A 27037-nucleotide genomic window follows, 5' to 3' on the forward strand; every position below is an offset into this window, starting at 1 on the left:
TTTCTGTGATTTATGTTTATGTTCTATCTAAATTTTACTATCATGCTAAATGTGATTGCTAATCTAGAATTGATATTGAGCTTATATGGAAAATTAAAGTAAATTAGTTCTCAGCATAGCACATACCTAAAATTAATAGGGAACAACAACTATTTTCTGCGACAAAACTCCCGCAATGGCATTGTCAAAAAATTATGACTTTCACAAGAGGACCAAGCACATTGACGCTAAATATCATTTTATTAGAGTATTAATTAACGATGGTGAAATTGTGTTGCAACACTGCAGATCACAAGAACAATTTGTTGAAATTTTCACAAGGCCATTGGCATGTGAAAGTTTTGTTTATCTGAGAGACTATTTGGGAATTGTCAATGGCGAGAGTTGTGATTAAGGGGGAGCATTGGAAATATTAATCCCATCCACCGCCTTAAACACACTGACAACCACCATACTTTTCCAGTCAACTTCTGTAGGTTGCGAATTTGTTTGCACGCAGAAGGACTAAAGTTTTGACCAGAAGTACAGTGTTGACCATTCCGCAACACATAAAATAGTTAAATAACTTAATGAAGAGTGGTAAATATGTATGGGCAAACATTTACTGCGCAACTCTTACTCGCAGTCTGCAACTTCTGCTAGTTCAAAAAATCCCTCATTTTGTATAATCGCCCATCCCGTGTCTTAAATATTTTCTCTATCATAAATTAATGAGTCATAGTTGTATGTTTGGATAAATATGAATAAAATCAATTTTTTTTATTGTTGGGCGAGAGAGAGGGTATAAGTCCTAGAGGAAATTTTGGTGGGCACCATAAAATAACGGGTTTTACTGTGTGTTACTCTGCAACCCCTAGTGAAGTGTAAATACCTAACTTTTTAATTTGTGAATGAGCCTAGTCTCATATGAATGTATTTTCATGCATTAGAATTTAATCCAAAGTCTTACTTAGTTGCTCCAAGCTTTGCAACCCCTAGTGAAGTGTAAATCGCTGTAAACTTTATTTTTTAATTGGTGAATGAGCCTAGTCTCATATGAATGTATTTTCATGCATTAGAATTTAATCCAAAGTATTACTTAGTTTCTCCAATCTTTGCAACCCCTAGTAAAGTGTAAATCGCCCTAAACCTTATTTTCTAATTGGTAAATAAGCCTAATCTCATATGAATATATTTTCATGCATTAGAATTTAATCCAAAAATCTTAGTTGCTTCAAACTTTTACTCTATTTTTGTTATGCATTAAATTTCTGTTTTATTCCACCCTTTGCTATTTACATTCCGCAACCTATTTACTTTCTGCAACCAAATATTTTCTTGCCAAACTCCTCCGCTATGCCCCTCTAAAACAAATTCAAACAACCTTCAATTGAATACTCATGACACGAGAAAGGATCCTGGGCATTAGATTGTACAAGGGAATTTTTCTAACGGGTGTTGCTAACTACCTTGGAAATTACTAAATGAATCCCCCCTTCAATAATATTGGCACAGACATTATCTACAGTGAAAAGTATTTCAGAAAATCTGAAACCTTATCTAGGATATGTAGTACAAGTGATAATCTCAGGCGTTAGGTTCTGGAGCCGAAAAAATCCTAAATCCACTGTGCAAACAAGACACAAATTTGTAAATTTTTTATATGACAGAAGCTAATACCATAACAACCCATATAGGTTAGTGCTCTAGTTATTTGGTGTATGTTCAACCACAGTAACCAAAAATCCTATGACAGCTTCTGGAACAAGAGTAATCTTCACATACACTTTGTATGTCTCATGTTCAGCCTGCAAAAATCACCAGAAAAGACCATAAGATCAAAAGGCTAACATACTCAAAGCTGTTATCGCAACCCTCTAAGAAATATTTTGGTTTTTATCACTATAAATGTGTATAGGATGTATTTATTATTGCCACAGGAAACCTTCGACCGAAGAATGATGACATGACAAAGGATCCTGGGGTTAGATTGTACAAGGGCATTTGTCGACAAGTGCTACTACCCACATATGAAATCACTTAATAAATCCCCTCCCTTCAATAATATTGGCACTAGAACTGTATACATGGTGGAAATGTTTTCAGCGATTTACAGGGGATGACCTTAGGCGTTGAGTTTCAAAGACCTAGCCCGACAGCATTGCAAATGTCATCCCATGCAAATAAGAAAAAATCCAAAGTCAACTATGCAATGAGGAGAAAAATTTGTTGTATTTTTAGTACCATCAAAACTAATACCATATCACCATTCATATATACCTAGAGAAGTAATACATTCACTACTATTTCTTTCTTATATATAGATTATCCTAATGTAACTAATAATTATTATTCCTTTGACCTATAGAGGTCATCGCAACATAGCTAATACATTTTTTGGGTGATTGCAAAAACAGTGTAATTGTGAACATATCAAAGCTTAGAAATACCACACTTGATAACATTTGTTTTTAGATGTTTAATTATATTATACTTATTAACATTTTCACGGTGAGATGTGAGATGGTGAGATGATTGATAATATATAGAAGAAATAATTTGTGTACAATTTTTTTGTTAGTTTTTTAGATATGGAAAAATTGTCATAATTTAGTTCTTAAATTAACATTAGAGATGGATGTTATACATGAATGAATGTAGGAAAATTTATTACTGTTATTTAAGGAAAACCATACGACTTGGAATCGCTAAATAGTGGTATGTAAGGGGGAAGTCTTTTAGTCTTGCTAGATACCTTTACGTTTCCAGCTATTAACCTATTTCTTCGCATCCAAAAAAGACTAGTTCTTATCAAACACAAATAGTTTTAAGACATACTCTAAACTCTCTCAATTAATTTATCTATTTAAAATTAGCCTATAAAAATTTATAATTATATTATTTATAAATAATAAAGTAATATAAAATAAATAAAACAATATAGGTTTTAAAGAATATATGTGTAGGGGATGAGGGATATTTTGGATTTTATATATATAGGGTTCGTTTCACTCATAAATTTTCAAAAAAAAAAAATAATTATTATTTTTTGAAAAAATAAAATAAAATATTAATAAGTTAAAATTATGTATTATATATGTAAGAGATAATGAAAAACATTAAAGATGAGTGAACTGGATTATTATTTATATTTATATTATGGGCCTTAAAAAAGGAAATGGAATGATACTTAATCAAAATATGTATATATAATTTGAGTGGGTATAATGATTAAGAATATGTGTTTCATTTAAGAGATTATAAAAATATGTTTAGTAATAATTAATTCAATTGAAAATATATCAAGCTTAGAGAGGGATCAAATCTCTCAAGATACAAACTTCTCTTTGAGTTCAAAACTTTGAGGAAAGGTTTGCACCTCCAAAGATTTGATTTCTATTAGCACCTTGACATAAGGCTTGCACCTCCAAATACTTGATTCTCTTAGCACCTTGACAGATCCAGAGTATCCATGTTAACTTCAAATCTATCAAGCCCAGAGAAGGATCGAATCTCTCAAGTGAAAACCTATTGACTAGTATATATATATATATATATATATATATATATATATATAAGAGTAAGTCATCCCACTTGTGTTGTGTTTGTGAAATATATATAGACTATATTACATAATAATACTATTGTCAAAATTAAGTTAAAACCTAGAATCCAAAAAAATCAATTGTAAATTAACTAATTTATAAAGTCAATTTTACTAAAACTATCGTAACAATATTTATAAATATTAATTTGTTATAATGTTTTAATTTTAATTTTATCTTAAATAATTTGAATTTTCATTTGACTCAATCAAAATGTTTACATAGCATTATATCACAACAATTTTTTAAATAAAATATTTTTAGACCCAATAAAATCTTATTTATTAATTTAATTTATAAAATCAAATCACAACAATCTCTTAAATAAAAAGAGCTTGGGTCACATTAAAATCTTATTTATTAATTTAATTTATAACATGACATCAATCTCTTAGATAAGGCATCTCTCGCCTGGTCACATTGAAATCTTATTTATTAATTTAAGTTTAAATTGATTAATAATGTGGGTTTTGATGAAATTATATATTTTTGAAACCTCAAATGAGAACCACAAAGTCAAAGCCAACTAACTCATAATGAAATTTTAACCAATAAATTACTATCAGCCAACTAACTCATAATGAAATTTGAACCGGTAAATTATTATAATGATAATAATTATAAACTAAAATTTTCATTTTTATGAAAATTTCAACGATCATTTAGTATGATTATGATAATTTTAAAATTAATTTAATATTTTTTTTTAAACGATTTGGACAACCATGTTTGTTGACTTTTGAACAACAACATATTGAGATGAACATATTGATTCCACGGAATCGGTTGGAAATCGCATATAGGAATATACTTGGCATATGTAACCAGATGATGAACTTAAGGAGCCGCTGAGAAAATTCAGAGGGGATCCAACGACGAACTTATGAAGCCGTGAGGAAAATTGAGAGAGGAACATGTTACATGACCTTATATAATGTAAGCATGATGGCGGGGAAACCTAGGGAACTGGAAAGGTATACGTTCATGCTTAACTCTTAGTTCCATCCAATGATAGCCAAATAATGTACGGATGTGAATAATTTTTACTATGGTCAAACCGAGTGCGTTATTTTGCCTCCTTTTCTTATGTTTCTGGCCGTCTTCGGCTACCAGAATGGAAAAATGCCCGTAAATCATGCGTTCGACCTATGAATTTGGCCCTGGCGTCCAATCTGCACACGAAGTTCGACTTTTCATCAAAATCTGCACTCAGTTGAGGTGAAATTGACGTGACGGTTTTAAGTTTTTAATTATAGCTGAATCTCTAAAATGTTGAAATGATAATTTCAATTGTAGCATTTTTTTTCTTTGTGATGCGATCTTAGAGCATATCGCAAATCGCATACATATCCTGTTACTTTTTGTTACCTCCTGCGATTTTTGAGATTGCGATGTTGGGATGCGATCCAATCGCATATCGCAAATTGCACCCATATGTTTGTGCTCCACTTTTCTTCTTCTGCCGAATGCGATTGGGCGATGCGATCAAATCGCAAATCGCATAATTCAATGGTTGAAGTACAGGTCTGCAACATGAAATTCAGGTGGAGTAAAAGTTTTATTTACCTCAGTTTTGTCAGTAAAACAGTAAATGTAATTTACTGTGGGTTGGTAAACATTGATAAGATTTTAATTTTTTTATTTTTTTTATTTTTCAAGGGTGTAGTTTTTGGCTTTACAACAAAAAAGTAAAAAGGCATTGTAATGTTTTGTTTTTTTTAATTGTTGTTTTGTTTATTATGAAATAGGAAAAAGCTCGCTGAAGCGAATGTAAGAAGAATTTTTACACCAGGTTGAATGTAATGGACAACAGTGTAAATGTAATAAGTAAAAAGTTTTTTTTTACACAGTAGTGTAAATCTTTTCAAGAAGAGAACGAATGTAAGAAGAGACAGAGTGAGGTTTTGAACTGCGTCTGAAGCAGTCTGGCTGTGATCCCTCTGTTGGAGGAAGAATCTTGTAACCACAGTTTTATTAATGAATATAATTTATTTTTTTTGTGTGTAAAAAAAAAAACTTAGTCCTTTGAAAACAATTTTCTTTAGCTTCCCTATGTTAAAATCCTGTGTTAAAAATAGAGCATCATTCTCTGTTCAGTTTTGTTTGGAATCACCAGAAATTCCCAACATTGGTATCAGAGCTTGTCTAGGCTCTTTGAAGGTGTCAAAGAAGCTGAAGGAAGGATTTCTTACTGCAACAACTTCTCCAACAGAGTGAAGACTCAGTCAAAAATCCAAAGTATTTCTCAAGATTTTTTTTTTGTGCTGAAGAAATAGTCAGTTATTTTAAATACACAGTCAAGTATTTGAAGCATAGTCAAGATTGCAAGAATGGCTGGCTCCAGCGCCAGCACTAGTATGGGTATCTTTAATACCCAGCTCCCACAGTTTAATGGAAAAAACTATGACTATTGGGCAATAACTATGAAAGCTCTGCTTGCTTCCCAAGACTTATGGGAATTTGTTGAGGATGGTTTTGAAGAACTAGCAGATGAAAATGAGTTTAATAGGTTAACTCAGGCAGAGAAAGATCTGTTGAAGAGCTATAAGAAGAATGACTCAAAAGTCCTTGTATTTTTATATCAAGCAGTGCATGAGGGTGTGTTTCCAAGGATAGCAGCAGCAAAGACATCCAAAGAAGCATGGCAAACTCTCAAGATAGCCTATCAAGGCATGGAGAAAGTGAAGACAGCAAAACTACAGTTGCTGGGGAGAGATTTTGAAAATCTTTGCATGAAGCGAGTCAGACAATATTGACTCATTCTTCACACAAGTAATTGATCTGGTCACACAGATAAGGTCTCATGGGGAGATTCTTGAAGAAAAGAGGATTATGGAGAAACTGTTGAGGGTCCTACCCTCAAAGTTCGATGTGATTGTCACCACCATAGAAGAGACAAATGATCTCACAAACTTTTCAATTGATAAACTACATGCATCACTGATAACACATGAGCAGAGATTGAGTAGGAATGAAAAATCATCTCTAGAGCATACCTTCAAGACCCAGATGTCATTTGGAAGAGGAAGAGGTTAAGGCAGAGGAAACAAGAGAGGAAGAGGCAGAAGCCAAAACAAAGGTGGAAGAAACAATCCAGCAAATGCTCAAGGAAGAGGCAACAATCCAAATCAAAACCAAGGCCAAGGCAACAGCCAACAAAGTGGACAACATCATGCTCAAGGACAAAGGTATGAAAAATACAATGTCTAATGTTATTATTGTAAAAAATATGGACATTATGCAAATGAATGTAGGAAGAAACAACATGATCTGAGTAACAGAACTAATGCAAATCTCACTAGAGAAAATATCAGCCAAAAAAATTTGTTTATAGCTTGTAATATTGCTGAAGAAAAGAGTGAAGATGTATGGTTTCTAGACTCCGATTGCAGTAACCATATGACAGGGAACATAGCCTTTTTTTCTATGTTAGATCAGAGTGTGAAGTCACAAGTGACACTAGGGACTGATAATAAAGTTTCTGTTATGGGAAAAGGACAAGTAAATGTCTTAACAAAGAAAGGTGAAAATAAAATCATAGCAGATGTTTATTATGTTCCTAGAATGAAATGTAATCTTTTAAGTATTGGACAGCTTATTCAAAAGGGTTACAATGTTTTCTTTGTGAATGATGTATGCACCATCATGGATAGAGCACCTAGCAAACAGTGTATCGCTGAAGTAAAGATGACAAGGAACATGGTGTTCACTCTCAGAATGAAGGCAGATTTAAAAAATAAAGAAGTAATAGCAGCAGTGACACAAGAGGCTTTCCAAAGCGAACAAAGGATGAAAATTGGTTGTGGCACTTGAGATTTGGACATCTCAACTTTGGAGGTCTTAATTTGTTAAGTAGAAAAGGAATGGTAAGAGGATTACCATTGATAGAGAAACCAAACAACCTTTGTGAAGATTGCATCTTGGGGAAACAACACAGAGAAATTTTTCCATCAGGGAAAAGCATAAGGGCAAAATCACCTTTAGAAATTGTTCACTCAGATTTATGTGGACCGATGCAAACTCCATCACTTGCAGGCAGCCACTACATACTAACATTCATTGATGATTTTACAAGAAAAACTTGGGTTTACTTCCTGAAGAACAAAAGTGAAGTGTTTGAAAGATTTTGCAATTTCAAGGCACTTGTAGAAAACCAAAGTGGGCTGCATATCAAAGTTCTGAGAACTGATAGAGGAGGTGAGTATATCTCCAAGGAATTTCTACGTTTTTGTAGAGAAAATGGAATTCATAAGTAGTTTACAGCTAGGTACACCCCGCAGCAAAATAGAGTTGCTGAAAGGAAGAATAGGACAATCATGGATATGGCAAGGATTTTGCTAAATGCAAAGCATTTGCCAAATGATTATTGGGTTGACATTGTACATTGCACAACGTACATTTTGAATAGATGCCCTACAAAAGCAGTCATGAATAGAGTGCCGGAAGAAGCATGGAGTGGGGGAAAGCAAGGAGTCACCCACATGAATTTTTTTGGATGTGTGGCTTATGCACACATTCCAAATCAGCTAAGGAAGAAGTTGGACAACAAAGGGGAGAAATGTATCTTTATTGGATACAATGAGGAATCCAAAGCTTATAGGTTGTGTAATCCATCCACCAAGAAGCTCATTGTGAGTAGAGATGTTCAGTTCATTGAGGAGGAAGCTTAGGATGGAAGCATAGAGAAGACAGTAAGTGTTAAAAGCTCTTTGTCACATGATGAAAATGATGAAGAGATGGTTGAAATACATCCCCAAACAGCATCACCAACACAAGGACAACAAGGGACACCCTTGAGGAGAAATGAAAGTGCTTCTCCAAGCACATCACAAGGAGGAAATTCAAGTGCTTCTTCAAGCACTTGTACACCAAATGAAAGAGGTAAGAAGTTCAGAAATTTAAGTGATATTTATGAGCAAGAGGCAGCCAATGAAGGTATGAATTCTTTGTTTGCATTATATTGTCATGTTGATGACCCTGTTCATTTCGAAGAGGCAATTAAGAATAAGAAATCCATAGAAGCTATGGATGAGGAGATCAATGTCATAGAAAGAAACAAGACATGGGATTTAGTTGAACTACCAAAAGGAAAATAAGTCATTGGAGTTAAATGGGTCTACAAGACCAAGAGTAATGCTGAAGGCAAAATACAAAGACATAAGGCAAGGCTAGTTGTCAAAGGATATAAGCAGTAGTATGGGAGAGACTATGAGGAAACTTTTGCACCGGTTGCTAGAAAGGAAACAGTGAGAGCAGTGATGTCCATAGCAGCACAAAACAAGTGGAAAGTTTACCGAATGGATGTGAAGTCAACATTCCTAAATGGAGTGTTAATGAAAGAGGTTTACATTGAACAACCTCTAGGCTATGAAAAGAAAGGCCAAGAGAAAAAAGTGTGCAGATTGAAGAAAGCTCTTTATGGGCTGAAGCAAGCACCAAGAGCATGGTACAGTAGGATAGATTCCTATCTACTGGAAAATGACTTTGAAAAATGTGAGGGAGAACCCATTCTCTACATCAAAGAAAATGATGGTAAATTACTAATTGTTGTGTTATATGTTGATGATGTTATTTTCACAGGAAATGATGTTTATCTTATTGAAAATTTCAAAACAGTCATGAAAGAGGAATTTGAAATGACTGACATGGGTTTGCTAAGATACTTCTTAGGAATAAAAGTAAAAAAAAGTGGAAATGAGATTTTTATCTCACAAGAAAAATATGTTAAGGAAGTGTTGGAAAGATTCAACTTGCAGGAGAGCAAGGCAGTAATCACTCCCACAGTGATGGGATTAAAACTCAGCAAAGAGGATAACAACAAGGATTTTGATCCTAGTTTGTACAAGAGCATAGTTGGCAGCCTCATGTATTTGACTGCAACTAGGCCAGATATAATGTATGTTGTTAGTTTAATTTCCAGATTCATGGAGAGGCCAAAAGAAGCACATTGGCAGGTAGCAAAAAGGATTCTGCGGTATGTTAAAGGTACTAAAAGGTTTGGCATTTTATATACCACTTTAGAGTGTTCAAATTTAATAGGATACACTGATAGTGATTGGGCTGGAAGTGTAGATGATCGGAAAAGTACATATGGTTATGTTTTTCACATGGATTCAGGAGCCATTTCATGGGCTTCTAAAAAACAGCCTATTGTAGCATTGTCTACGACAGAAGCAGAATATGTGGCAGTTACAGCAGCAGTATGTCAAGCAATTTGGATGAGAAAGATGTTAAGGAGTTTATGCCAAGAGCAAACAAATGTAACCATGATCTTTTGTGACAATAGCTCAGCTATTGCATTATCCAAGAATTCGGTGTTTCACAAGAGAACGAAACACATTGACACAAAATTTCAATACATCAGGGAATTGGTAAACAATGGAGAAATTAGATATCATTTTGGGATTCAACTGCGTTAAGTAAGTCATTCACGTATGACCATTTCCATGAGAGGTAGTCGTAACTGACTAATTTCTCATGATTTTTTCAATAGTTCACTTAGCACTCTAATTGAATGGTTCATGAGGCACAATACTTGCTAAGGTTTTGCAAATGTGGTAGCAAGCTAAGTGGGATTGATTGTGGGGAAAACTCCACAGTTAAGCGCGCTTGAGCCAGAGGCGATCTGGGATGGGTGACCTCCCGGGAAGTCCTGGTTACCGGGTGTAAGCCTCGGAAGTGATGATTGACGCTATGTGATTCATTTCACTAGTTTTAATCCCACTTCTTCACCCCTGTGAGCATCACCCGATGCAATGAGTGCTAAGTGAACTATTCAAAAAATCATGAGAAATTAGTCAGTTACGACTAACTCTCATGGAAATGGTTATACGTGAATGACTTACTTAACACAGTTGAATCCCAAAATGATATCTAATATAATGCACTGCGTAAACCCCCATACTTAAATTCAAAAAAGAGTGAAGGGATCTCTAATTGAATGGTTCATGAGGCACAATACTTGCTAAGGTTTTGCAAATGGGGTAGCAAGCTAAGTGGGCTTGATTGTGGGGAAAACTCCACAGTTAAGCGCGCTTGAGCCAGAGGCGATCTGGGATGGGTGACCTCCCGGGAAGTCCTGGTTACCAGGTGCAAGCCCCAGAAGTGATGATTGACGCTATGTGATTCATTTCACTAGTTTCAATCCCACTTCTTCACCCCTGTGAGCATCACCCGATGCAATGAGTGCTAAGTGAACTATTCAAAAAATCATGAGAAATTAGTCAGTTACGACTACCTCTCATGGAAATGGTCATACGTAAATGACTTACTTAACGTAGTTGAATCCCAAAATGATATCTAATATAATGCACTGCGTAAACCCCCATACTTAAATTCAAAAAAGAGTGAAGGGATCTCTAATTGAATGGTTCATGAGGCACAATACTTGCTAAGGTTTTGCAAATGGGGTAGCAAGCTAAGTGGGCTTGATTGTGGGGAAAACTCCACAGTTAAGCGCGCTTGAGCTAGAGGCGATCTGGGATGGGTGACCTCCCGGGAAGTCCTGGTTACCGGGTGTAAGCCCCGGAAGTGATGATTGATGCTATGTGATTCATTTCATTAGTTTCAATCCCACTTCTTCAACCCTGTGAGCATCACCCGATGCAATGAGTGCTAAGTAAACTATTCAAAAAATCATGAGAAATTAGTCAGTTACGACTACCTCTCATGGAAATGGTCATACGTTAATGACTTACTTAACGCAGTTGAATCCCAAAATGATATCTAATATAATGCACTGCGTAAACCCCCATACTTAAATTCAAAAAAGAGTGAAGGGATCTCTAATTGAATGGTTCATGAGGCACAATACTTGCTAAGGTTTTGCAAATGGGGTAGCAAGCTAAGTGGGCTTGATTGTGGGGAAAACTCCACAGTTAAGCATGCTTGAGCCAGAGGAGATCTGGGATGGGTGACCTCCCGGGAAGTCCTGGTTACCGGGTGCAAGCCCAGAAGTGATGATTGACGCTATGTGATTCATTTCACTAGTTTCAATCCCACTTCTTCACCCCTGTGAGCATCACCCGATGCAATGAGTGCTAAGTGAACTATTCAAAAAATCATGAGAAATTAGTCAGTTACGACTACCTCTCATGGAAATGGTCATACGTGAATGACTTACTTAACGCAGTTGAATCCCAAAATGATATCTAATATAATGCACTGCGTAAACCCCCATACTTAAATGGAGAAATTGTTTTAAAACACTGCAGAACTCAGGAGCAGGTTGCAGACATTCTGACCAAACCATTGGGGCAAAAAAGTTTTGAGTTTTTGAGGAAATGTCTGGGTATGACTGATAACCTAGCAGTTGAAATTAAAGGGGAGTGTTGAAAAGATAATTTCAATTGCAGCACTTTTTTTCTTTGCGATGCGATCTTATCGCATATCGCAAATCGCATACACACCCTGTTACCCTTCGCTACGTCCTATGATTTCTGCGATTGCGATGTTGCGATGCGATCCGATCGCATATCGCAAATTGCACCCATATGTTTGTGCTCCACTTTTCTTCTTCCGCCAAATGTGATTGCACGATGCGATCAAATCGCAAATCGCATAATTCAATGGTTGAAGTACAGGCCTGCAACATGAAATTGACGTGGAGTAAAAGTTTCATTGACCGCCAGTTTTGTCAGTAAAATAGTAAATGAAATTTACTGTGGGTTGGTAAACGTTGGTAAGATTTTAATTTTATTATTTTTTTATTTTTCACGAGTGTAGTTTTTGGTTTTACAACAAAAAGTAAAAAGGCATTGTAATGTTTTGTTTTTTTTAGTTGTTGTTTTGTTCATTATGAAATAGGAAAAAGCTCGCTGTAGCGAATGTAAGAAGAATTTTTACACCAGGTTGAATGTAATGCACAACAGTGTAAATATAATAAGTAAAAAGTTTTTTTTTACACAGTAGTGTAAATATTTTCAAGAAGAGAACGAATGTAAGAAATTTTCTCTACATAGCATTGAAAATTTCTCTTGAGAGACAGAGTGAGGTTTTGAACTGCGTCTGGAGCAGTCTGGTTGTGATTCCTCTGTTGGAGGAAGAATCTTGTAACGATAGTTTTATTACTGAATATAAAGTTTTTTTTATGTGTGTAAAAAAAAAACTTTGTCCTTTGAAAACAATTTTCTTTAGCTTCCCTGTGTTAAGATCATGTGTTAAAAACAAAGCATCATTCTCTGTTCAGTTTTGTTTGGAATCACCAGAAATTCCCAACATAGAAAAGGTTTTGGATGTTGTAATTAACTGGCTTCAATTTTTGTATTTGTGGATTTCCCTCGTTGATTTCCTAAACAGTTTCAGGAGGATCTGTAGCCATGGCTTTTGAGTAGACCCTTTCCCCCTTTTCACCGAGCTTTGATTTCAAGAATTTAGTTTCCTTCTTTGAATAATTTCTCTATATGAATTTGAACGTTATTGCTTCGCAGTTGTTGAACTACTTGTCTTTAGTTGAACCTAGAAACTGTTGACAATAAGTTTCCTGGATTTAGAAATTTCTATCTTCGGTTTCAGAATTGTCACTATGCACGAACAATCTTGCTTTACTTTCGCATCGTTCCGCCAACTCCGTGATCCAGTTCAAAATTATTATGAAGCTTTTATGATTCTTATAACTAATTTAGTCTTGTTGCAAAGTTCGCCGTGAAATATTTTTTAAAATTGCCCCTACGAATATTGTCTGAAAGTACATTATTTCTCGAATGTTTAGCTTCTTGAAAAATATCTTCCTCGCGTACATTTCCATGTTTAACTTAACTTGTTTTGTTTTCTGCTTATGCGTTTACAAAGACGTCGAGTTTTAAAATATTGACCTTTCTGCTGTACAGTGGGCAAAAATATCATCAGAGAAAAGCTTGGAAACATGCTGAGAAATCAATTGGGAGTATTAAGTGCCTTGGGCAGGGCAAGATTGCAATGGTACCACATTATGGCAGTCATTATTGTAGGGATGGGCATCTTCACGAGTCTCCTCGAAAGGATTTATTACTTCGACCCTACTAGTAGTACTCCCGGTATGTTATAGACATTTTTGTGCCTTACAGCATGAAGCATGAAATGTCAATAATCTAAGGGATCCAAAGTCCCTAAACATGTTGTTCCTACCCTTAGAGGAACAAGGTCAGCAAAACACAGCACTAAATATCAGTTCTCCACCTAAAAACACTCAAAAACAAGATATTTCTGGATCATGTCAACTACTCCACTGAGCATCTGCGCTGAATGTCAACTGCTCCACTCGGTACCTGCGCTGAATGTCAACTCCAATGAAGGCAACCTGCGCTGGGCGAGTTTGGCCAAGTGGCACAGTCATTCCTCAAGGTGTCAATGCCCAGGAAGCTTCCAAAATGACACTTGGATCAAGGAATTCGCCTAGTGATGAGTAAGAGGGTCTAGATCTCCAAGTGGAAGCAAGAACCTCCAAGTGGACTCAAGAACTGAAGAATAACTGAAGTGGGAGAGGACACTAGTCAGCTCCATGCCAAGCTCAAACTGACTCATCCTTTCTCCAAATATCCTATATATATATCTCTCTCATGAGGTCTAAGGAGGCTGGAATCTTGTGACTGTAAGGAAGTGCTGTTGGTTTGAGTATAGAACTATTGGGTGATTTGCTTGAAGGAGGTGAAGAGGAGATTTCTTTCTGCTGGGAGGTGATGCTGGATTGGGCCTTTTATGGTTGCATCACTTCTTGAACTTTACTTCTTCCATTAATAAAGCATTTGAGGTTCTTCTATATGCATGTGTCTCAATGGCTTATTGATACTTGTATATTTGATTTATCCTAATCCTTGAATCAATTATGAATGTATGCTTCTTGTAGTTTCCCTTTCTTGTTATTTTGCAGGATCTTGGTGTAGCTGGGCCAGTGAAAGAGCAAGGAGCTGGGAGCAAGCAGCAAAGAGAGAAGATTGGATCAATCATTAGCGGAAGACATCGGTTAGGGGATCTCTTCCTCCTCTCTCTTACATCTCATAAAGAAGTAATCTCGAATAGCTTTGCTTTGATTGTTGCTGAGGTACTATCACCCTTAGAGTGGGATAGGGTCATTCTGTATTGGATACTTTTCCCAACAACAAATTGGCAACCATACTGGGGACCGTATCTTATTGGTTGTTTGTGTTTTTGCTATTCATTTCATAAACACAGGGAGTACCGAATCGAACTGCATTTGGAGCTTTCAAATGCAAAGTAGAGGGCAGCTACTCTAGCTCAGTTTCTGGGCATGTTTATGATTTGAAGAGCTGATCCACAAGGACTCTAAATAGCTCTTAGTGATAGCTTTTCATCCTCCTTTTCATCCCTTAGTGTGTACTTGACTGATAGCTTCTGATTTGGCCAAAAACTGTGAATTTTTTAGCAATGTGTGACCCAGAAACTGAAGAAAACGAAAGTTTGAATCTTCAGTGCAGGCACTGTGAAGGCAGTCTGCATTTCAGCGCAGTTCCCGAAGGGGCTACCTGCGCTGAAGGTCAAACTGCCAGTGTACCACCTGCGCTGAACCAGTTTTGCCTAGTGCTACTGGGGTTCCCTCCTGTTTATTGCCCTGTTTTCACCCTTGTTTTTGCAGCCTGTTACCAGTCAATGTACCTATCTGAAACCAACTTTCCTTGCCACTATTCCTCCTCGGTTGTATAAAGAAACTGTGTTTGTTCTTTGTGTATTTCTTGTATCATTTACAGTTTCCCATAACGAAAGTGAACTAGTCTAGCTGTGGCCTCTTGGATCTAGACCTGTGATAAAGTGTTGTTTTGATCTTAAGAGTTAGTTTGTTTGTTGTTCATAGTTGATTGAGCTTTTTCTTTCGTCATATGGTTTGAATTTATATATTTTTAGTGTCGAAACAAGTAAATCTTAAGGTGTCTTTTGATTTTGGACAAGCTTGTTTGCTTTCACTTGAAATTGAATTCAAAGTTATACAACAGCTTTCTTTTTGTATCGCACCAACATTAAGAAAGAGAAAAGAAATACTTGCATTGTGCATGTGCATTATGACAGTTTGCATGTTGATTTAGGAAAAAGTGCATTAGTGTGTGCTCTATGATCTGTGTGAAAAGATGATGTCTTTCTTTTCCCTCAGTAGTTAAGATTTTCAAAGTTGAAAGATTGAAAAGCTTGCTTATCATCTTAGACTGCATTTAGGAGTGTTACTATACATCTCGTGGTGATCCATAAAGGCAAACTACTAAACAAGATCAACCTTAAAATAAATTGAATTTACATAACAACGCATTGAAACATAACGCAAACACATAGAGGTCTAAACTAGAGACGTGTTCCGGCGTCGTTAAACGTGATATCTTAGCGTTGAGTGGTTGGGTGATTCCTCCACGGTGAAGCGATAAGTATCAATACGGACTTGTGTTCCCACGTACCGTCGCGTATATATTGGGAGACCCCTATAGGAACAAAGCCTTTATCCATAGGAAACCGTGTCGGCCGCCCTACTGATCGCAATGCAGTGAACACAACATTCACGAAGATCGACCACTCGTACCGTAAAACATATTCTGTGGTTTTGCGAAAAGTTTGGCACACCCTCTGCCTAGAACTCCAGAGCAGTTTCTTTTGGCCTTTTTCAAACTCTATAACTGAAAAAGTCCATCCGAGCATTTGTCACTTCGGGCTCGTTAAAACATCGAAGGAGACTAGAGTCATCTTTAGCTTTTTCTCGACTCTTAAAAAGTGAAAAAGCAAGTTGTGTCTAAAGCGTTGTTATAAAATTTATTTTAAACGGAACATAATCACCTCCTATTCCTGCGTTGATCTGTAGGTTGAGAACATGGAACGCCCCAACCAAGGAATTCCACATGATGGAAATCCTAGTCCTTTCTCCTCTTGGGGAGAAGTTGGTGCGCCCCACATGGCCACATTGTCGCTTCCAGGACTGACAATTGGCCTGCCTATTTGGCTATTCTCAACCAATGTAGTTCAGAACACCATGGTTCCTGAACAATCGAGTCAACAGTTAGATCAGTCTAGAGCTACCCACCAGCCTTCTACTTCCTATAACTCTTCCTCCAATCCTTCATCTTCGCAAGGTAGAGCCGGAAAAAACCAAGCTCCCATGGAGAAGAAGGAGAAGAAGAAGAGAGAGAAGAAGAAGAAGGAGCCTAAGGCGACTGGGGGCAAGCAAAAGACATCTGACAAAAATCCACACACAGCACAGACCGAGCTTAAATCGCCATGTGTCATATGTAGAGGAGACCACTTCCATAGAGATTGTCCCTGTATTCCCCGGATACTAAGGGACTGGTCCCCTCAGTTGCACAATTCGGGAGCATCAACCTCTGATAGCCATGTTGAATGCTTACCGTCAACCAGCGAAAGTGAAGGTTCAAGACAAAGAGGGGGAGCAAGCTCCCCCTGTAGACTGTGTGAAGGCGATCACGCCATCCACCGTTGTCCCTTCTTAGACGAAGCGAAGAGAGTTTTGGAAGATCACCCGGTTTCACCGTTGAGACTTCCTCCTGGATACAAAAAACTCGTGCCAAGTCCTTCGTTGGTTGAAAATACAGCTGGCCCGCTCAAGTGGTCAGCTGAAGCGTCAGTCATTGAAAATGAACCTACTGAATCCAGACCAGACAAAAGTCTAAAGGTCGATACGGCAGTTGACCCGGTTCTTCCTTCAGAGATTTCATCCTCAAATGACACCCTCACTGAAGAGAATAAGGATGACACCATCCAGATTCTTTTCATCAACACCGATTCTGATGAGCATCAGGGCAATGCGCCCATTCCTTTATCGCAGGAAGGAACATCGTCAGGATCATATCCGGCCGTGTATTCGGTCCCACCACCAAGCAACCTGGTTGTGTCCTTTGATTGGACCCAACTAGGCAGACCCCGGTTGCCAGCCAGTATACCATTCAGAATCATAGTCCAAATTTATAGAATGGTGATGGCTGGAACTATCATTGATGAAGGGGCATCTGTGAGTATCCTTTCCTCTATTGCTTGGAAAGCACTGGGTTCCCCGACGCTTTTGCCTGAGATAAGAAATCTCTCGGGTTTTGATAAAGGAACCAGTCGACCATTAGGGATCCTCCCCAATGTACCTGTTACATTGAAAGGGAAGACCGTTCAAATGAACGTGATGGTCATTCAAGGACCCTTGGATTATAACCTACTCCTTGGACGAGACTATATATATTGCATGGGAGCTATAGTCTCCTCACTCTTTAGAGTAATGTGTTTTCCACACGAAGGAAGAATGGTCAAGCTCGTAGACCAACTTTCATTTCCGGGATCACGCATCGCAAATAGTCATATACCAACCCTCAATGGTCTATTCACTCAAGAAATGTCTCCACCCCCAGTCCTCCTTCCCGATGAGTGTGAGTGATTCGGAAAGATGGGACTGGAACCCAGGGGGCATGCATCCTGGTCTGCTTCGGGCAGAGGAAACCCTGGGTATAAGGTAGAATTTCCGCGAAAGAATATGACTAGTCCGTACCCCGTCCGTGGATGGAAGAGGGGTTGTTCTAGAATAGGATTCTTTTGTTAAGGTTACTTGTTTGACAACAATCATTCACCATTGTCTACTTCGGTAGACAATGCCGAGGAAATGTTTTCGTTTGATGGTGTTAACAAAACAATCTTTGGGTAACCAGAAAGAGGCAAGCCTCACCCTTTAAAACAAATGTTTTATCAGATAAGTAGGGGCAGCCTTGAAATTGTATTTTATACCTGGGGGCATGCAAACCTTTTGGAGCGCAAGCTAAGAGCGGTTATTTATCTGTTTTTTGGGATTAGCCATTTCCAAACTTGCACAAAGAAAGGATGAGAGGGAGAAAAGCTTAGTGAAGATGAAGCTCTATAAAAAACAGAGATCTCACAGGAGACATTCTTATCTTATGACTGGTATTTCGAGCAGTTTTACCGCGGAATTTATGCTCGTTAAAAAATAGAAAAGCGAGATCCTAGCAGTTTTAGCACATAGTTCATGCTCGTTAAAAAATAAACATAAGATCGAGCAGTTTTACCGTGGAATTTATGCTAGTTAAAAAATAGAAAAGTGTGAGCAAGAGTTTCCTCCAGAGTGTAAGCTCATTAAAAAATGAACCTATTTCGGTAAATAACCATTGTGATCATAAATTTATTAGCCATAAAAAGCCTTGGTCGTGTTTGCACCTGCCACCTCCATTCCATTTGGCCGATCGTTCACCCCCATATGATTGTTTACCCATTTTGAGGAATAGCTGCGAAAAGTGATCTCACCTAGCCATCCTTGTGACACTGCCGTGATTGGAAAATTCCAACCTGTACCTGGAATCTGCTGCTATCCCTGTTTATCACTCATTCCTCAAAAGACGAGCCTTCTTTGAGCTCTTTTCAACTGACTCGTAAAATATGAAAAGTTTGCCGAGTTTTGGCCTTCCAGCTCGTTAAAGTGACCGGAAGAGCTATCCCTCCTCTAGATTTTAATCTTTTTGGACCTGAGGGATTATTACACAAAAAGGTCGAGCGCTTGTTTTATTCGGCTCGTTAAAATTATCGAAAACTCATCCCTTCTGTATTGTTTTATACTTTTTCGGACTTAAGGGATTAGATGACGAAAAAGGAATTTTGGAGTTAACTTTCTGTACCTTTTCAGACTCTCTAAAAATGAAAAGGACCGAGTTTTCCCTGTCGTTAGACTCGTTAAAATGATTAAATAGCGACAAACTTGTCTTTAGACGAGAACGAGTTTCCCTATCGCTAGGCTCGTTAAAACATAGCGATGGGCTTGCCCGAAGGGCAGGTTATAGAACAAGCATATGTTATCCTCCTCAAGCTTGACAAAAATAAAGAGGTACTGGTCAGAAATGACTGGGGAAAAATTGGGAGAACCTCAAAGCTTTAATGGTAGCAAGTCGCTCTTGAACATGACACTTTTCCTCCGTATCACATCGGGTTGGGTTGTTTCATTCACCGGTCTCATCACCATGGTCTTCGCCAAACCATCCACATTTGGGGTAATGCTACCGATCCATCGCATCTGTGTCGTTATGTGTTCAAGAGATGTTGTTCAGAAAGAGTCAACCGTGTCCCATCCACTGCCATACATTATCCTTCATCCACCCATGATCTCTACCCTGAATCATATTTCACAGATTGTTTTCACCTCCACTAAAATCATTAGCTCCGTTCTATGTCACTAATGTGGGATTCATTAAGGCCCTCCCTTGACGGATCGCTTCTTGTCGACTTCAGCTCATTATCCAAGAAGTTGATCTAGGAACACCCCCCTCAGTACTTTGAAGCTTGCATGCCTCAATGGCAAGTTTCTCACTTCCGGCGACAGGTATACATCAATGACCTTCGACCAGAAGATTTTGCGTGGTGTTCAACGCCAAGTCCTATATTCACACCACATGAATTGTACTGCAGTACCTTGAGGGTCATTATCATTATCGGTGATTCCTCTCGCGCTTGTTAACGGTTTACATCATTGACCGGTAATCAAGTGATGTCTTTCCATGTTCGACTTCAGCGCAATTCTCACATGGATCGACTTGTACTTAGAGTGAAGATCGAACGAGTTTGAAGACCCCGGATCTAGTTTCATCCATCCGGGCTGCGATATATATTCAGGAAATATAAAGACATTTGACATGTACATCATTGCAGCAGATGATCATCCTACTCAAAGGATGATAATTTCAGCAGAGAATTATCAGTCTACCATCAGACGATCGTCTGTTCTATGTATTAAAAAGAATTTATAAAGCTGAGCATGGGAATGCCCACCTTAGCTAGATCATGAAAGAAGAATGAAAAATAATGTATTGTATTGTATTTTATTACAGGTCACCTCTCAGCGATTGAATGAACTTCGGATCCTCCTGATAAAGCATTTCACCCGATAAACGACCTCATACTTTAGGGGGAAACTGTTATAGACATTTTTGTGCCTTACAGCATGAAGCATGAAATGTCAATAATCTAAGGGATCCAAAGTCCCTAAACATGTTGTTCCTACCCTTAGAGGAACAAGGTCAGCAAACCACAGCACTAAATATCAGTTCTCCACCTGAAAACACTCAAAAACAAGCTATTTCTGGATCATGTCAACTGCTCCACTGAGCATCTGCGCTGAATGTCAACTGCTCCACTCGGTACCTGCGCTGAATGTCAACTCCAATGAAGGCAACCTACGCTGGGCGAGTTTGGCCAAGTGGCACAGTCATTCCTCAAGGTGTCAATGCCCAGGAAGCTTCCAAAATGACACTTGGATCAGGGAATTCGCCTAGTGATGAGTAAGAGGGTCTAGATCTCCAAGTGGAAGCAAGAACCTCCAAGTGGACTCAAGAACTGAAGAATAACTGAAGTGGGAGAGGACACTAGTCAGCTCCATGCCAAGCTCAAGCTGACTCATCCTTTCTCCAAATATCCTATATATAGATCTCTCTCGTGAGGTCTAAGGAGGTTGGAATCTTGTGACTGTAAGGAAGTGCTGTTGGTTTGAGTATAGAACTATTGGGTGATTTGCTTGAAGGAGGTGAAGAGGAGATTTCTTTCTGCTGGGAGGTGATGCTGGATTGGGCCTTTTATAGTTGTATCACTTCCTGAACTTTACTTCTTCCATTAATAAAGCATTTGAGGTTCTTCTATATGCATGTGTCTCAATGGCGTATTGATACTTGTATATTTGATTTATCCTAATCCTTGAATCAATTATGAATGTATGCTTCTTGTAGTTTCCCTTTCTTGTTATTTTGCAGGATCTTGGTGTAGCTGGGCCAGTGAAAGAGCAAGGAGCTGGGAGCAAGCAGCAAAGAGAGAAGATTGGATCAATCATTAGCGGAAGACATCGGTTAGTGGATCTCTTCCTCCTCTCTCTTACATCTCATAAAGAAGTAATCTCGAATAGCTTTGCTTTGATTGTTGCTGAGGTACTATCACCCTTAGAGTGGGATAGGGTCATTCCGTATTGGATACTTTTCCTAAAAACACGGTACCCTACCTAAACAGAGCGCGGTTGCTGTGATGGGAGTGGCCTTATGTGGAGCACTTTGCGGGAGACTGTTCTTTGGTTGGATGGGCGACAAAATGGGATGAAAGAAAGTCTTTGGAATAACTCTTGTGCTCATGGTCTTTGCTTCCATAGGATCAGTTCTTTCTTTTGATTGAACACCCAGAGCTGTAATAACTATGCTCTGCTTTTTCAGATTCTAGCTCGGCTTCGGTATCAAAGGAGATTATCCTTTATCCGCCACTATTATGTTGGAGTATGCCAATAAGAAAACTCGAGGGGCGTTCATCGCAACAGTGTTTACCCTGCAAGGGTTCGATATTCTAGCCGGCGGCGCAGTGGTCATTTTCGTGTCTGCAGTATTCAATAACAAAAACCACCGCTCCGCATACAGTGACAATCGTGTAGGTTTGACAGCCCCTCAAACTGATCATGTATGGTGGATCATTCTGATGTTCGGAGCCATTGCCGCTGCGTTGACATACTACTGGCGAATGAAAATGCCAGAAACGGCTCGCTACACCGCGCTCATAAGAAGAGACGCAAATCAAGCCTCCGACAACATGTTGAGTGTTCTTAACATAGAAATTGAAGTAGACTAGAGGAAGGCCAAAGGGATTCCAAGTACCATGCCGCGGTTCGATTTATTTTCCAGAGATTTTGTAACGTGACACGGCTTGCACCTACTGAGCACTGCAAGCACATGGTTACTCGTCGACATCGTGTTATACAGCCAAAATCTTTACCAGAAGGACAACTTCATGAAAGTGGGATGGCTTCGGGACCCCGTGTCAATGAACGCCATTGAAGAAGTCTATCAAATAGCAAGAGCACAGTTGATTGTTGTTGCGTGTTCAACATTGCCAGGATACCTCTTCACAATTGCCTTGGTTGATCACATGGTTAGAAAACGTATTCAGTTAATGGGATTCTTCTTCATGACACTCTTCACAATCGCATTTGCTATTTCATACCACCATTCACAAAAAAACCTCACGGCCTTGAAGATCACACTTTATTCCTTCACCCTCTTCTTCTCAAACATCGGTCCAAATGTTACCACATTCATTATGCCGGCAGAAATCTTCCCAGCAAGGTTTCATTGTACATGCCATGGCATATACGGAGCAACAGGCAAAGCAGGAGCTGTAATCGGAACAATTGTTTTTCTCTACGTAGATGACCTAACGGTTGTTAAAGCCACAACTTCTCTGCTACTCTTAGTGGTAGCAAGCATTGTAGGGTTCCTTTTCACATTCCTGATCCCTGAATCAATGGGAAAATCACTCGAAGAGATCTCTGGCGAGAATGATGAAGAGCAAGTAGTCAAGCTTAGACGCTCCCAATCATCTGCATCCAGAACTGCCCCAAGTGAATAGTCGGTAAATCTCAATGGACCAAACAAATGTGAAATTATTTTCATAGTTATAGTCTTGTGAAACACTACTAAAAAATGAGATACTTGGATTTCTAACTTAACAATATAACTATATGTGCCTTTAGGCTTTGAGTGTCGACTTTTCCTTTCCATTCTTTCTCATGTGTAATATTTTACATGTTGTCTAAAATTAAATTAAAATTGTGATTATTTCTTGGCCTTCAAGCGCACAAATGGTTGTTTGTGTAGAGTTATTAAGGTTATCCTACTGTTCGAGGTTTATTATTTGGAATTTCAGTCTTCCCCATAATATTATTGTCGCCATTCTTTAATTCCCAAGAAACTTTTGTAGTGATAACTAACCATGTTTAGATAACATAATAAGACCAGACAGGATAATATATCTTTTATATTGGGTTGGATTAGAGAGATAATAAATAATTATTATAAATATAATTTTCTTTGCTTGGCCACATTGCAGAATTCATACCGTAACAGTGAAATATTTCCCTGAAAGGGTATTTGGGTTATTATTAAAGCAATCTGATTGACCATAGCTTCAGAGTTATAAACCATTCTTATTACTTTTGTGGCAAAGCACGTTTGAGCTTAATTATAATATGAATAATCATAACACATTAAAGTACACTACTTTGCAATGTTTAATTCCCATGGTGGAAACTAAAAACTATTAAAATTATTTAAGACTACTTTATAAACTAACGTGTATAATAATATGGTGTAATTGTTTTCTTGGTTAATTATTTGTCTTGAATCATTCTTTCGAACAACAATAACCTTTTTTGCATTAAGGTATATACCTGTGGCGAGATCCCATGAACCAAAAGAATTTAGGTGAAAGTTCAGAAAACATGAGGACATGAGTTTATATCCAAGTCTTCACTTGGAAGGACTATAAAATTTATTTGTAGAGAGGTGGTTAATTTCAAATCCTAAAAACCAAGCTGTACGGTAAGACATACCAATATCATAAAGCAATAGGACAATGCTTGCCATAAGAATTGATGCCTCTTGCATATGCTCAAAGATAGAAAATTGAGTCAATTGAGAAAACTTGTCAACCAAAATATGACATAGAGGGGCTTAGAAGGTGTTGTGCCCTACAACAACCCCCCATTTCATAACATTTTTATCACAAACAATTAACATATGAAATGGGTCCCTTTTAAAAATTTTAATTGGCATTAATGAATTTGTTCGAAAAAGGTATGATAATCAAATGAATTTGTTAACAAAAGCCTTTTTGAACAAATAATAAGCAATTTTTGGTTAAGTCCGAAAAAACAATCGCAAGACCGTTTGCTACCTTGGTTCTTTCCGATGCGATATCGCTATCGGCCATCGGCGATAGCCAATGCACACACAGAAAAAGCACACATCTTTTCCCCGATGCGACACGATATCGGTGATCAAAAATCGGCGCTGCCTCTTATGAAAAGTCTTTTAAGCCTCGACCCGATGCGATATCGCTATCGGTAGTCGGCAGAATCCCATACATCTTCATAAGACGTTCAGATCTTTTTCCCGATGCGATGTGATATCGCTATCGGTAGTCGGTAAATCAATTGATATGCATTTAGGGATTATGTTCGCGCGCTAATATGATACAATGTCGCAATCGGCATTCACCAAGATCTCTCCCAAATGATAATGTCACTCACACTCCCGATGCGATGCAATGACGCTTAATGATGACCAGAACTCCTAAAAAAAAAGGTGATTATTTCAAAGCATTAAAGTTATATTTAAATCCGATTTGACAAAAGCACAAATTTCAAAATGCCGTTAAGTAAAGGGATAAGGTAATGCATGCGTATTTAAAGCTTTGCCCCTTCGAATTAACGAGCAATTACGATTAGACCTTTGAAGAAAATCTATTGCACGCTTTAAGGGGTCATTCGGTTTAATAACTTAAGTAATGGTCATTTATGGAGCTGCAGGTTGTAAAATCACCATCATTGCATCTGCGGTGCCCTCTCAAATCATCAGATCCGCAGCCACTTTTAGAATTAATCTCACCACGCTTCAAGTTATATATCTATCCCGTTATGGATCGTCATTGTTATTTCTTTGATTACGATTTCTCTTGCATTTGTGTAGAATTCAACCGAGAGAAGTCTGAATATGATGGGAAAGAAGTTCAAAAAGGTGGCAGGTTCTACTCCGACACCTGTCTCAGGCCAAGCTGCTATGGTTTCAAAGAAAGGCTTAATCTCAGATACTACATGCACTGGTCTTCCTGGTACTACATGGCAAGGTACATACAATTTGCTAGAAGCAGAACAACCAGAAAAGACAGTAACGGAGGCTAGTGTGGATGAACTAAGAAAGTCTGAGGCAACTCTTAAAGATTTGGCTGACTCCTTTCTGCACAGAATAGCAGCCAGAGAACAAGTCTTGCCTTATACTGATGTGGTACGTTGGGCAATTGAAGAAATTACTCTCACTGATAGAACCTTCCATACTAAGGATGGAAGGATTTTCGGTTCCTTCAAGCCTGATGACTTGAGACGGATGTATCATTTGCCTCAACCCGAGCTAGTCTATAATAGAGCCTTTTTGGAAAAATTCGCGAAGGAGAATGAATCGCCATCCGAACCTCTCCGAGATTGGAGGCAGAATCCAGCTAAACACAAGCATGATATATCGGGTAAGTACTCCAATGCTTCTTTGGCTTCACCTTATTGCTACGCCGGGATTATGATGTGTAGATTGTGGGGATTTCATGACTCTGCAAATATTCATATTGATATGGTTCCTTTAATGGAAGCGGCCGTCAATAGTATAATCATGGATTGGGCCACTATTTTGTCTGATAAATTGGTCATAGCTATTCGTGAGTTTAGGGCCAAAACCAGAGTCACTGAGAGAAAAATCCCACCCTTCTATTACTCTGCTTACATTATGGATACCCTTTGTTTTAATTCTGAGTTTCCTGTCCTTGGTTGGAGATGGACAACCCATGACCCAACACCCATTCACTTGTACCATCGGAAATTGTGGAAACCCTCCCACAAAGACCATCTGTATCAAATTTGCAATGGTTTTATGGTTCCCGTTCACTATTCTATTTTTGACAGACCTATCCCTAGAATTTCCTATGAAGCTTCTTTTGATCTCCCAGCCGTAGCCCATTGGTTCGGCGAAGAGCATTTTACCTATATTAGAGTTTTTGGAAGCAAGGCTAGGCCACATGTCCTCCCCCTGTACGTCCCAGATAAACTGTTAGCCCGGGAAATCTCCTACCAGATTATGTCTGAGAGTGTCACACAAACTCTCAAGGAGGAGAAGAAGAGAGGATGGCCCTCTTTTCCTTTAAGAATTGGAGTTTATACGCTGCTGAATTACAAACATGCAGAAAAGGAAGCAGCAAAACTCCAATTGATATCCCTGGCTTCTATTCCAAACAGACTTTATGATCCAAAAAAGATTGCTTTCATTGCCTTGGAACAGGCCAAGCTGTCAAAGGTTGTTCATCAAGAAGACCAGTTTGACGACCTGTTCATGAGTGCCGATTCAATAAGCCAAGTCAGACAACTCGCTTCACTGAGATATGAAGATGTGGAGTTAACTGAATTTAATAAACTTAGAAAGCAAAGGTTGCAAACTTTGCCTCTAGATTTATTATCTACAACCCCAACATCTTCCTCAAGCGAGTCTGGTCAGCAGCAAATACACCTATCTCCTGTTACAACTAAAGAATATGATAGACAACAGGAGGAAAGGCAAAACAAGCTGCAAGCAAAGAAGCAAAGAAGAGAGCAGATAGAAAGGCAGCAAAAAGCACAAATTGAACAAGAGCAAAGAAAGCAAAAGGAGTTAGAAGAACAGAGGAAAAGAGAAGAAGAAGAGAAAGCAAAGAAAGAACTGGAAGATAGGCAGAAAAGGGAATTGGAGGAACAGCAGCAAAGAGCACAAGAGGAGCAACAGCGGAAGGCATTGGAGGAACAGCAGAGGATTGAACGGGAGAAAGAACAAAGTAAAGCTCACACAGAACAAAGTGAGCAAATATCTACTGATCCTGAATTAATTAAAGAATGGAACCAATTCGATTCCATTATAAGTGGTAAGGAAGCCTCCAAAGACTCAGACGCCTCT

General features: G+C 38.3%; 1 pseudogene; it reads left to right on the plus strand.

The window, feature by feature from the left end:
- The first annotated feature begins 13446 nt into the window (after nucleotides 1–13446).
- On the plus strand, nucleotides 13447–26358 carry LOC149147772 (inorganic phosphate transporter 1-4-like; annotated as a pseudogene).
- The last annotated feature ends 679 nt before the right edge of the window (nucleotides 26359–27037 follow it).

The sequence above is a fragment of the Pinus tabuliformis genome, chromosome 9 (genome assembly GCF_031772625.1).
Source record: "Pinus tabuliformis cultivar Carrire ecotype Pingquan chromosome 9, CPIR1, whole genome shotgun sequence".
In the NCBI taxonomy this organism is placed as follows: domain Eukaryota; kingdom Viridiplantae; phylum Streptophyta; class Pinopsida; order Pinales; family Pinaceae; genus Pinus; species Pinus tabuliformis.